Source organism: Panthera pardus, unplaced genomic scaffold (genome assembly GCF_024362965.1).
Source record: "Panthera pardus isolate Hobbes unplaced genomic scaffold, ASM2436296v1 HiC_scaffold_6, whole genome shotgun sequence".
NCBI lineage: Eukaryota > Metazoa > Chordata > Mammalia > Carnivora > Felidae > Panthera > Panthera pardus.
This window is the reverse complement of record NW_026526991.1, coordinates 59,076,233-59,088,643: the sequence shown is the minus strand read 5'-3', so window position 1 is coordinate 59,088,643 and position 12,411 is coordinate 59,076,233. Positions and strand designations below refer to the sequence as shown.

General features: G+C 40.6%; 1 pseudogene; it reads right to left on the bottom strand.

Annotated features, from left to right (window-relative positions):
• Positions 1-292: 292 nt before the first annotated feature.
• LOC109270595 (INO80 complex subunit C-like) lies at positions 293-1,016 on the bottom strand (annotated as a pseudogene).
• Positions 1,017-12,411: the final 11,395 nt, after the last annotated feature.

Genomic DNA, 12,411 nt, shown 5'->3' with positions numbered 1-12,411 from the left:
TCTCTGCCCCTTGTGGAATTCTCTCTCTCTCCTCACTCACTTGCGCCCTCTCTCTCTGAAAGAAAGAATCCACTCAAAAAAAAAAAAAAAAAATCAGACACTAAATTGACTGAGCCACCAGGCGCCTCTAAAGATTTTATTTTTTAAGTGATCCCTACACCAGATGTGGTGCTCGAACTCACAACCCCGAGACCAAGAGTTGCACGCTCTACCAACTGAGCCAGCCAGATGCCTCTGAAGTATAATTTCATTCAACAGGAAATCCCTCCCTTGGAGGGAAAATGGGAAAAAAACCTGAAAGCCAAACATTTTTTCCAAGGCAGAGCACTGACATTTCCAGATTGACAGCAGAATACATTTATTTCCATGAAACAAAACCATGAGTGCAAAGTTTGCCTTTGAAACGGTTTCCCACTTCGTCTCCATTTTTCAAGGCTCAGGAAACGATGCTTGTGGCCTTCTTCAGGGCTAGTTTAACCAGTGATGATGTCGGATGGCAGCCTCCAAATATAGGAAAATGCTTCAATGGTGCTTTATCTGGGGGGTCAGAGTAGTTGGCAAGAAGACCTGAACCATCAGAATAGCTTAGCTGGTTTAAAGGATGGAGGAGCATCAATCAATACTGAAGTAGTTAGGATCCTTCAGTTGCCACAGCAATGCCCTTTCAGAAGCGAGAATTTGTTTCAGGTTCTTCCAGGTTCTGTTCTTGCCAGCTACCGCGCCGCCATGGCCAGAGTGCACACAGAGTTTGGATCCTTAAATGGCAATAGCTTGGCAGCTTTTTCCATAGATCCTGTACTGAAATCAGAGGGCACCACTTTATTTTCACTCACAGCTTCCCTGCTAATACCCCACCTAAAGCTAGAGGCAGACACTTTCTTTCTTCTTCCTGGCATTGTAACCCCCGAGCTGCTGCCCTTGGAAGGACTGGCTGGCCTCTTCCTGCTGTTTTGGGCTATTCCCAGAGTGGAAATCGTGGCCACAATTGGAATTTGAGCCTCCATTCTTACCCTCTCTATGTTCTTTTATTTATTTATTTTTAATTTTATTTATTTATTTTTTAAATTTACATCCAAATTAGCTAGCATATAGTGCAACAATGATTTCAGGAGTAGACTCCTTAGTGCCCCTTACCCATTTAGCCCATCCCCCTTCCCACAACCCCTCCTGTTGTAACCCTCAGTCTGTTCTCCATATTTATGAGTCTCTTCTGTTTTGTCCCCCTCCCTGCTTTTATATTATTTTTGTTTCCCTTCCCTTACGTTCATCTGTTTTGTCTCTTAAAGTCCTCATATGAGTGAAATCATATGATTTTTGTCTTTCTCTGACTGACTAATTTCACTTAGCATAATACCCTCCAGTTCCATCCACATAGTTGCAAATGGCAAGATTTCATTCTTTTTGATTGCCGAATAATACTCCATTGTGTATATATACCACATCTTCTTTATTCATTCATCCATTGATGGACATTTGGGCTCTTTCCATACTTTGGCTATTGTTGCTAGTGCTGCTATAAACATGGGGGTGCATGTGTCCCTTCAAAACAGCACACTTGTATCCCTTGGATAAATACCTAGTGGTGCAATTGCTGGGTGGTAGGGTAGTTCTATTTTTAGTTTTTTGAGGAACCTCCATACTGTTTTCCAGAGTGGCTGCACCAGCTTGCATTCTCACCTCTCTATGTTCTTTTAATATGTAGTTTTGAAAAAATAAATTTTTTTAATGTTTTTATTTATTTTTGGGGGAGAGAAACAGTGAGCTGGAGAGGGGCAGAGAGAAAGAGGGAAACACAGAATCTGAAGCAAGCTCCAGGCTCTGAGCTGTCAGCACAGAGCCTGACGTGGAGCTTGAACTGGTGAATCACGAGATCATGACCTGGGCCAAAGTTGAATACTCAACTGACTGAGCCACCCAGGTGCTCCTAGTTTTGAAAATTTTTTGAATTTTTTAAATAAATTTTTAAAAATTAAGTTTATTTTGAGAGAGAGAGAGAGAGAGAGAGAGAGAGCGCACAAGTGGGGGAGGGGTAGAGAGAAGCAGAGACAATCCCAAGCAGGCTCTGCACCATCAGCCCAAAGCCTGATGTGGGGCTCCAACCTACGAACCACAAGACCATGACCCAAGCCAAGATCAATAGTCAGATGCTTAACCGACTATACCACCCAGACACCCCTAAATTTTTATTTTATTTTATTTATTTTGAGAAAGAGAGAGAGGCGGGGAGGGGCAGAGAGAGAGGGAGAGAGAGAGAATCCCAAGCAGCCCCTGCAGTGTCAACACTGTCAGCATAGAGCCCGTCTCGGGGTTCAAACCCACACACCGTGAGATCATGACTGGAGCTGAAACCAAGAGTCAGACACCTAATGGATTGAGCCACCCAGGTGCCCCTAGTTTTGAAAATTTTAATTTCAGAAAAATCTTGAGTAGCTTTTGGGTTGCTTTTGTTTGGCATTTTTTTGTGTGCCTTTGCTTTGGTTTTCTTTTTCAGAGATTTCTATTAACCTATTAGTGGAGCTCTTGAAGATGCTCAAAGAAAGATGCCTAAGGGGATAAAAAGGTGAGCCAAGAATTTTGTATCTTCTATGTCTTTACTATTTGTCACTTTCTCTTGAACCATCTTTCTTCATTTTTTTTTTTTTACTTTAAAATTGTTTCCTCTTCAATATTTTTTTCTTTTAGGTAAACTCTACATCCAGAGTGGGGTTCAAGCTCATGACCCCAAGACCTGAGTCACATGCTCTACCAACTGAGCCAGACGGTGCCCCACATCTTTGATAATTTTAAGGCATTATTTATTGTGTTTATTTGCTCTAGTGTTCCTTATAGTTTCATCTTCATTTCTAAATGTTTTTTTCTTTTACTTCTAATTTTTCCTTGATTTCTCTCATTTCAAACATTTTTTAGTTTTTTTAATATTCTGATTTGTGTTATTCTTTCATTTCTCATATCACTTTCTTGATGTCTTTTAGTTCATTTTGAAATAAAATATTATAATATTCTACTTTCTGAGCATATCTCTCTGGCATGCTTTCTTTTTGTAAAAACATTTTTCTGTTCTTCATCCTTTTTTCTTTTTTTTTTTTAGTTTATTTTTTATTTATTTTGAGAGAGATAGAGAGCAAGTGGGGGAGGGGCAGAGAGCAAGGGGGGAGATAGAATCCCAAGCTGGCTCTGGGCTGTCAGCGCACAGCCTGATGTGGGGCTTGAACTCACGAAGTGTGAGATCATGAGATGAGCCAAAGTCAAGAGTTGGATGCTTAACCGACTGAGCCACCCAGGTGCCCCCCATTCTCTTTTTTCTTATAGTAATTTTGTAGAGCATTTATTTATTGTTTGTTTGTTGTACAGGATTTAATCTGACACTTCCTGTTGCTAATTTTAACTGAATTTAATTTTTCTGAAGGATTTGTTCAGGTAGCTTTCCTATTTTGACAGAGCTCCTGTTTCTGTTGTTTGGGGGTAATGTTAAAAAATACAGCTTGCTCTCAGGTTTCCTGACTTCATACCCCTACCCTGCCTTTATCTGGACCTTCTCTTCCTTTGTCTTTGCTGTCCCTATCCTGATCAAGTTTGATTTTTCTTTCAGCAGTTTCTCTTCAGTATGGGACCTATCCTGAAAGTGAGCCCTGAGGGGCCCTCGGGTGGCTCAGTCAGTTAAGCAGCCAACTTAGGCTCAGGTCATGATCTCACAGTTTATGAGTTCGAGCCCCACATTAGCCCCTCCCTCTGTGCTGATAGCTCGGAGCCTGGAGCCTGCTTCGGATTCTGTCTCCCTCTCTCTCTGCCCCTCCCCTGTTTGCGCTTTGTCTCTCTCTCTCTCTCTCTCTCTCTCTCTCTCTCTCTCTCTCTCCCCCAAAAATAAATAAACATTAAAAAAATGAGGGGGTGGGGGGAGCCTGGGATGGTCAGTTTGGAGAGCTCAAAGGGGTGAGGTTGTTCCTGCCTCTTTACGCCATATTGACATGTAGCAATTGACTTGCTACTGGAGAGGGCAAAACCTCTCTCCATTTTAACTCTTGTCAGAGTGGCCTGCCATGCCTTCCCTTGGTTGTTTGGACCATCTGTTCCATCTGTTCTCATATCCCTCTGACACCCTGTGTCTTCCTGTTTCTCCTGCATAAACACCCATAACAAGCAGGTCTTGTGGCTTTTGGGAGTTTGTTCCCACTGCTCAATAGTTTGGGTTTTGTGGTGATATCTGGTCACCTAGTTTTGTTGCAAATGTTGCCCATGAATTTTTGGTTTTGCCAACTGGTTGCTCCGCTTTGTTTTTATTTTTTGTTTTGGTGGGGATTTGAGAAACCCAAAAACTAGGGTGCCACTTCCACTGATATTTCCCCTCCCCACCACCACCACCACCACACATACCTGTCCCCCTGCCCCCACCATTACCCTTGTCTGGGACCCTACTTGTGCTTTATTAGTATTTTTCTTCCATGTTATAATGATATGTGTACTGTCTATTATCTGTTTCTCCCTAGACTGTAAGTGATGTAAGAGGTCAGGAATAGTGCCTGGCAATATAGTAGGGGTTCAACAAATATTTGTTAAGGAAAAAATGTTTCAAAAGAAGCAGCATATTTGGAGGCTGAGAGAAAAGAGTCAGTTTGTGGCAGATACGGGAAGTGGGATGAAGAACTGGTAAGAAAGGAGGCACTGGGCTGGCTCAGTTGGAAGGGCATGTGACTCTTGATCTCAGGATTGTGAGTTCAAACCCCACATTGGGTGTAGAGATTACTTTAAAAAAAAAAAAAAGGAACTTGTTGGTAAGAAATAAAGCTGGACGATTGGGCCAGGTCAGTTTAGGGCTTTGTAAAGCATTTAAGGAGATTGTAATTTACCCTGAAGGCAATGAAAACCCTTTAAAAATTTTTTAAGGAAAAAAAAAAGATTTTAAGTAAGGGAGTGGTCTGATGAGATTTCTTTCTTTCTTTTTTTTTTTTTTTTAAATGTTTATTAATTTTTGAGACAGAGAGAGACACAGCATGAGCAGGGGAGGGGCAGAGAGAGAGGGAGACACAGAATCGGAAGCTGGCTCCAGGCTCTGAGCCATCAGCCCAGAGCCCGACGCGGGGCTCGAACTCACGGACCGCGAGATCGTGACCTGAGCCGAAGTCGGCCGCTCAACCGACTGAGCCACCCAGGCGCCCCTCTTTCTTTCTTTTTTATTAACATCACAAACTACAGTACAGAGAATGGATTCTGGGACATAAAAACTAGAGATGGGATTAGAATCAATGGCAATAATCCAGCATTTGAATATACATGGTAAATAAAACATTGAATTACAGTGATCTGATTTCAGATAACTTGCACAGTGGAAAATATAATCAGAATCCAAAAGGTAATAGAATGGCCAGAAAAATGATTAATCTGAAAAAGATGATAATTAGGCAAGATAAATGAAAGCTCATTCATTCAGGCCCCAAATTCATAACTGATGAACAAATATAGGCTGGTTTAATAATAGCTTGCAGAAAGACAAATTAGCAATAACATATTATGAAGTGATACTGTGATGAAACTAAGGATGTTAATTTATTCCTTTTATTTTGTTCTTTTTTTAGTTTATTTATTTTGAGGGGGGGTTGGGGAGGAGCAACGAGAGAAGGAGAGAGACTCCCAAGCAGGCTCCCCACTGTCAGCACAGAGCCCAACATGGGGCTTGATCCCATGAACCATGAGATCATGACCTGAGCCAAAATCAAGAGTTGGATGCTTAACTATCTGAGCTACCCAGGCACTCCAGTTTATTCCTTTAAAAATTTTTGTTTTAAAAATTTACATTGAGAGATAATTCACACATTATATAGTTAACCCATTTAAAGTGTACAATTCAATAATTTTTAGTAGATTAATAGATGTGGTGCATCCATCCAGGAGTCAAATTTAGAATATTTTCATCACCTCAAAAAAGAAACCCTGTATCCATTGCCTATCATTCTTCTATCCCATCACCCCCCTCCCTAAGCCCTAAGCAACTACTAACCTACTTTCTGTCTCCATTTTGGACTTTAATAATAATGGAATTACATAATACATGGACCTTTCTGACTGCCTTCTTTATTTAGCATAATGTTTTCTTTCTTTTTTTTTTAATTTAAGTTTATTTATTTTGAGAGAGAGAGAGCAGGGGAGGGGCAGAGAAAGAGGGAGAGAGATAATCCCAAGCAGGCTCCACACTGTCAGCATAGAGCTGGATGTGGGGCTCCAACTCACGAACTGCAAGATCATGACCTGAGCTGAAACCGAGTCTGATGCTTAACCGACTGAGCCACCCAGGCACCCCGTTTATTTAACAAAGTGTTTTCAACATTCATCCAAGTTGTAAGCATGTGTCAGTACTCTGTTCTTTTTTTTATTTTTTATTTTATTTTATTTTATTTTATTTTATTTTTATTTAATTTTATTTATTTTTCGGGAGAGAGAGAGAGAGACAGAGCGCGCAAGCAGGGGACGGGCAGAGAGAGGGGGGCACAGAGGATCCAAAGCAGGCTTTGTGCTGACAGCATTGGGCGTGATGCGGGGCTCAAACTCGGGAACCGTGAAATCATGACCTGAGCTGAAGGTGGACATTCAACTGACTAAGCCACCCAGGTACCCCAGTACTCTGTTCTTTTTATAGGCAAATAATATTTAATTGTTTGGATATGCCACATTTTGTTTATGCATTTTTCTGTTGATGGACATTTTGGTTTTTTTCCATTGTAGGGGAGGCAAATTTTACCCATCTTAGGTTCTCAGCTGGGGCTATTTAACAAAAAGATAGATTAACAAGATAAAACGAACAAGCTTATTAATATATGCAGCACACATCACAGAAGAGAAAACTCAGTGAAAAGTAGTTCAAAGTAGCAGCTTAGAACTCTGGCTATTATAGCATCTTCAACAAAGAGCAATACATTTATGGACAAATGACAGGATGAAGGAGAAGAGTTTTAGGCTTCAAAGGACAGCAAACTAAGAAGGTAAACATATGGGAGGAAACTAAGGGAGGAAGGTTTGTTTGCAGATTTCTCTGGTGCCATCTCTGAGCTGATAAGAGTCTAGAGCATCTCTAATAAAGAATTTATATCTGCCCTTAGGCAGAAAAGGAGGTTAGAGAGAGAGAGAGAGCTTTTTATGTGTTTGCTCCTTTTTTTTTTTTTTTTTTTTTTTTTACATTTATTTATCTTTGAGAGACAGAGACAGAGCATGAGTAAGGGAGAGGCAGAGACAGAATCAGAAGCAGGCTCCAGGCTCTGAGCTGTCAGCACAGAGCCCGACGCGGGGCTCAAACCCACGAACCGTGAGATCATGACCTGAGCCAAAGTCGGACGCTTAACCGACTGAGCCACCCAGGCGCCCCTGTTTGCTCCTTCTTAATTGCCTTTTTAGGGAGAGAGCTTTTTATGTGTTTGCTCCTTCTTAGATGCCTTTAGCTCAAAATAATTTTATGTCAAAGAGCATATTTTGGGGTGATGTATTCTGGTTTTCTTCACCATCTTTTGGCTATGATGAATCATGCCGCTATAAACATTCATGTACAAGTTTTTGTGTGGATGTATGTTTTCATCCAGCAATGGAATTGCTGAGTCATTTTATTTACTCTTTGTTTGCATTTATGGACATAGTCTTTAGGATGTGCTAAGTGATAGTCCCACCTGTAATCTGATATTCAGTCCTGGGCTATACACATTGACAAACTGGACCATGTACAGCTAAGAGAGGCCAGAGCAATAGAGAGGAGATGGTTAACTAAGTAACTTGAAGAATAAGGGGAGTATGTGGGAACATTTAGCTGGAGAAAAGAAAACTAAAGTGGAAAAGAGGGATGCCTGGGTGGCTTAGTCACTTCAGCATCTGACTTTGGCTCAGGTTGTGATCTAGTGGTTCATGAGTTCAAGTCCCATATCAGGCTTGCTGTTCTCAGTGCAAAGCCCGCTTCAGATCTTCTGTTCCTCTCTCTCTCTCTCTGCCCCTACCCCCTCTCAAAAATAAGTAAACACTAAAAAAATAAAGTGGAAAAGAAATATATTCAAAGATCTGAAGAGTTGTTATATAGAAGGGGGATTAGCCAGAGGGTAGAACTAAGCCCACTTGGTAGATATTTCAGAGCAACATAATAGGTCTGAAGATTTTCTTTCCTCCCTTCCTTCCTTCTTTCTTCCTTTCTTCCTTCCTGTCTCCTTCCCTCCTTCTTTCCTTTCCGATTATTTTATGTTTGACTACACAAAACATGAATAAAACGTAAAAAGTACAAAAGGATGCACACTGATATCTTGCATTCAGTTCCCTTTCTTATAGGCAGTTTCTTATAAATCCTTTGAGATATATTTTAAACATATAAACAGATTTTTAAATTTTATAAAAAGAAATTTAGTATGCTTTTAGAGAGAGTAAAAGCATTTCTAACTAAAAATTTTTTAAAATTTTTTAGTTATGTTTACTTATTTTTAAGAGCAGTGAGAGACAGAGCATGAGAGGGGCAGAGAGATAGAGCCACAGAATTCCAAGCAGGCTCCAGGCTCTGAGCCTGAGGTGGGACTCAAACTCGTGAACCGTGAGATCATGACCTGAGCTGAAGTTGGATGCTCAACCAACTGAGCCACCCAGGCGTACCATAAAAAAAAAAAAATTTTTTTTTCCAACTTTTTTTTTTTAATTTTTTTTTAAACGTTTTTATTTATTTTTGAGACAGAGAGAGACAGAGCGTGAACGGGGGAGGGTCATAGAGAGAGGGAGACACAGAATCTGAAACAGGCTCCAGGCTCTGAGCTGTCAGCACAGAGCCCGACACGGGGCTCGAACTCACGGACTGTGAGATCATGACCTGAGCCGAAGTCGGACACTCAACTGACCGAGCCACCCAGGCGCCCCTCCAACTCTTATAAATGGCCCAACCCTGTCTGTAATGACTGTTTCAGGCATTCTGTATCCTGGAGATATTTAGGGGAAATAGATAAACGATCATCAGTTAATTTTCTGGAGTATTTTTCTCCTGCAATTTATTTGTTGAAGAAACTAGATTGTTATCCTATAGAATTTCCCATGTTCTGGATTTTGCCAAGTGGTGTCTTTCCTTTGTTTTATGAATTTCTTGCAAATTGGTATTGGATTGAGAGGCTAAGATTCAGATTTGATTTTTTTTTTAATTTTTTAATGTTATTTATTTATAATTTTCTAGCAGTCACATTTTATTTTTTTTATTGCTGTGTATATATTTTATTTATTTATTTATTTATTTTAATATGAAATTTATTGTCAAATTGATTTCCATACAACACCCAGTGCTCATCCCAACAGGTGCCCTCTATGTTTATTTATTTTTGAAGAGAGAGAAAGAGAGAGACAGAGTATGAGTGGGGAAGGGGCACAGAGAGAGAGGGAAACACAGAATGTGAAGGAGGCTCCAGGTTCCGAGCTGTCAGCACAGAACCCAACATGGGGCTTGAACTCTCAAACCACGGGATCGTGGCCTGAGCCGAAGTCAGGTGCTTAACAACTGAGCCACCAGGTGCCTCTGGATTTGGTTATTTTAGTAAGCCTACTTCATAGATGGTGGTGAATTCTTACATCAGGAGGCATATACTATCTGGTTATCTCTCTATTGTTGCTCAAAGTACTGATATTCTCATTGTATTATTCCTTCTTCACTTATTAGCTGCCATATTTTTATAATGAAGAACTTCCCCTCAGAGTAGTAGCTGAAAAGGCAAGATAGGGGCACCTGGGTGGCTCCGTCGGTTGGGTGTCAGACTTCTGCTCAGGTCATGATCTCACGGTTTGTGGGTTCGAGCCCCGCGTCGGGCTCTGTGCTGACAGCTCAGAGCCTGGAGCCTGCTTCGGATTCTGTGTCTCCCTCTCTCTCTGCCTCTCCCCAACTTGTGCTCTCTCTCTCTCTCAAAAATAAATAAGATGTAAGAAAAGGCAAGATAAATGTTTGATACTTTATCTAGAGTTTTCAAAATAGTGGGTTGGTACCCTATCATCTTACAATGACTAGTATTTTTTTTAAGTAACATTATGAACTCATGAATTTAAATCTATTTAATGTGTTACATTGTGGTTATTATCTTTGTTAAATTGGGATGGCTATATTGGAAGCCTTGTAAGGTTGGCTCTTGAGTTCTTTTGATAAAACCTTAATAGTCTTCAATAGTTTCTCCATTTCTCTCTTCACTATACACACTATAAATCAAGTGTAATCCCTACCATGTGAGAGAAATTTGTCATCAAAAACCTCCATATGTGACCAAATCCCTGGCCATTCTCCATCTTCATCTTTCTTGCTGTCCCAGCAGTATGTGTGCCTGCTTATATATTTTTTACTTTTTTTTAATGTTTATTTATTCTTGGGAGAAACAGAGTGTGAGGCGGGGAGGGGCAGAGAGAGAGGGAGACACAGAATCCTAGCAGGCTCCAGGCTCTGAGCTGTCAGCACAGAGCCCAAAGCGAGGCTCAAACCCACGAACTGCGAGATCATGATCTGAGTGGAAGCTGGACAGCTAACCGACTGAGCCACCCAGGCGCCCCAGTGCCTGCTAACTAAAAGTCTTTCTTTGCTTGTCTTCTGAGACACTTCTTTTCTGGTTTTCCTCCTACCTCACTGAACATTTGCTCTCTGTCCTCTTTGCTGGATCTTCCCCCTTTCCTAACTTAGAAAGTGAGAGTAGATAGTAAAACAGTTCAAGGACAAACTCTAGAACCTTCCACTGTTTACAGGTTAAAAAGAAGAGGAAGATACAGCAAAGGAAGAGCAAACTAAACGAAAAGCTAGCAGATGGAAGGAAACAATAAATATTAGAACAGAGATAGAGAATAGAAAAATAATAGAATAAATGAAACCTGATGTTGTCCTCGTGGAAAATAACAAAATTGACAAAACTTAGCTAGCTAGTCTAAGACAGAGACACAAATAACTAAAGTCAGAAGTAAAAGTGAAGACATTACTACCAAACTTACAGAAATAAAAAGGAGTGTGAGAGAATACTACAAACAATTGTACAGCAACAAATTAGATTACCTATGTGAAATGGGAAAACCCCTAGAAACACAGGAATTACCAAAACTGACTCAAGCAGAAATCATAAAATCTGAACAGGCCTGTAACAGGTAAAGATAATGAATCAGTAACCAAAACCTCCCAACAAAAAAAGTCAGGACCAGATGGCTTACTGATGAATTCTACCAAACATTTAAAGAATTAACACCAATCCTTTTCAAACTCTTGAAAAAGAAAAGAAAGGAGGAGGAGGAGGAACGTGCTAACTCATTCCATGAGACTAGCATTACCCTGACACCAAAGCCAGAAAAATGCATTACAAGAAAAGAAAATTACAATTCAGTGTCATTCAGTTCATTCACAATATTATGCAACCATCACCTTTATCTAGCTCTAAATCATTTTCACACCCCATAATAAAACCCCATGTCCATTAAGCAATCACACTCCTTATTCCCCCTATCCCCAGCTCTTGGCAACCACCAATCTTCCATTTTTATGGATTTAGCTCCTCTGAATAATTTATACAAATGGGATCATACAATATGTGATCTTGTATTTTGGGCTTTCTTTCACTAAATATAATGTTTTCAAGGTTTATTCACATTGTAGGATGTAACAATAGTTCATTTTCTAAATATTTATTTTTGAGAAAGAGAGAATGAGAGCAGGTGCGTAAGCAGGGGAGGGGCAGAGAGAGAGGGAGACAGAGGATCCAAAGCAGGCTCCCTGCTGACAGCAGACAGCCTGATGCAGGGCTTGGACTCACAAACCTTGAGATCAGGACCTGAGTTGAAATTGGATGCTTAACCGACTGAGCCACCCAGGCGCCCCACCATAATTCGTTTTCTAAAACAGGGAAAACTTTCAATATTTTACAGAGAGAGAATCCTAAGTAAGGTCCACATGGTCAGTGCGGAGTGATATGGGGCTCAAACTCAGGAACCCTGGGATCATGACCTGAGCCAAAATGGAGAGTCAGCTGCTTAACCGACTGAGCCCCCTCTATCAAAAATTTTTAAACTCCTATTTCTAGTTTGCTAATTTTTTTTAAGTTTATTTGAGAGAGAGAGAGTGCACCCATGTGGGGAAGGGCAGAGAGAGAGAAGGAGAGAGAGAATCCCAAGCAGCCTCCATACTGCCAGCACAGATCCCAAAGTGGTCCCACCAACAGTGAGATCATGACCTGAGCCTAAACCAGGAGTCGGCAACTTAACAGACCGAGCCACCCAGGCAACTCTAGAGCATGTGACTCCTGATCTTGGTTGTCAGAGCCACACCTTGGGTGTAGAAATTACTTAAAAATTAAAAAAAAATTTTTTTTAAGATTTTATTTTTAGAAAATAAGCCTTTTAAAAAACATGGAGTTGTTCCTTTCACCACTAACGTGTGAATCTAAAAGAAATGTAATATTGTAGACATCA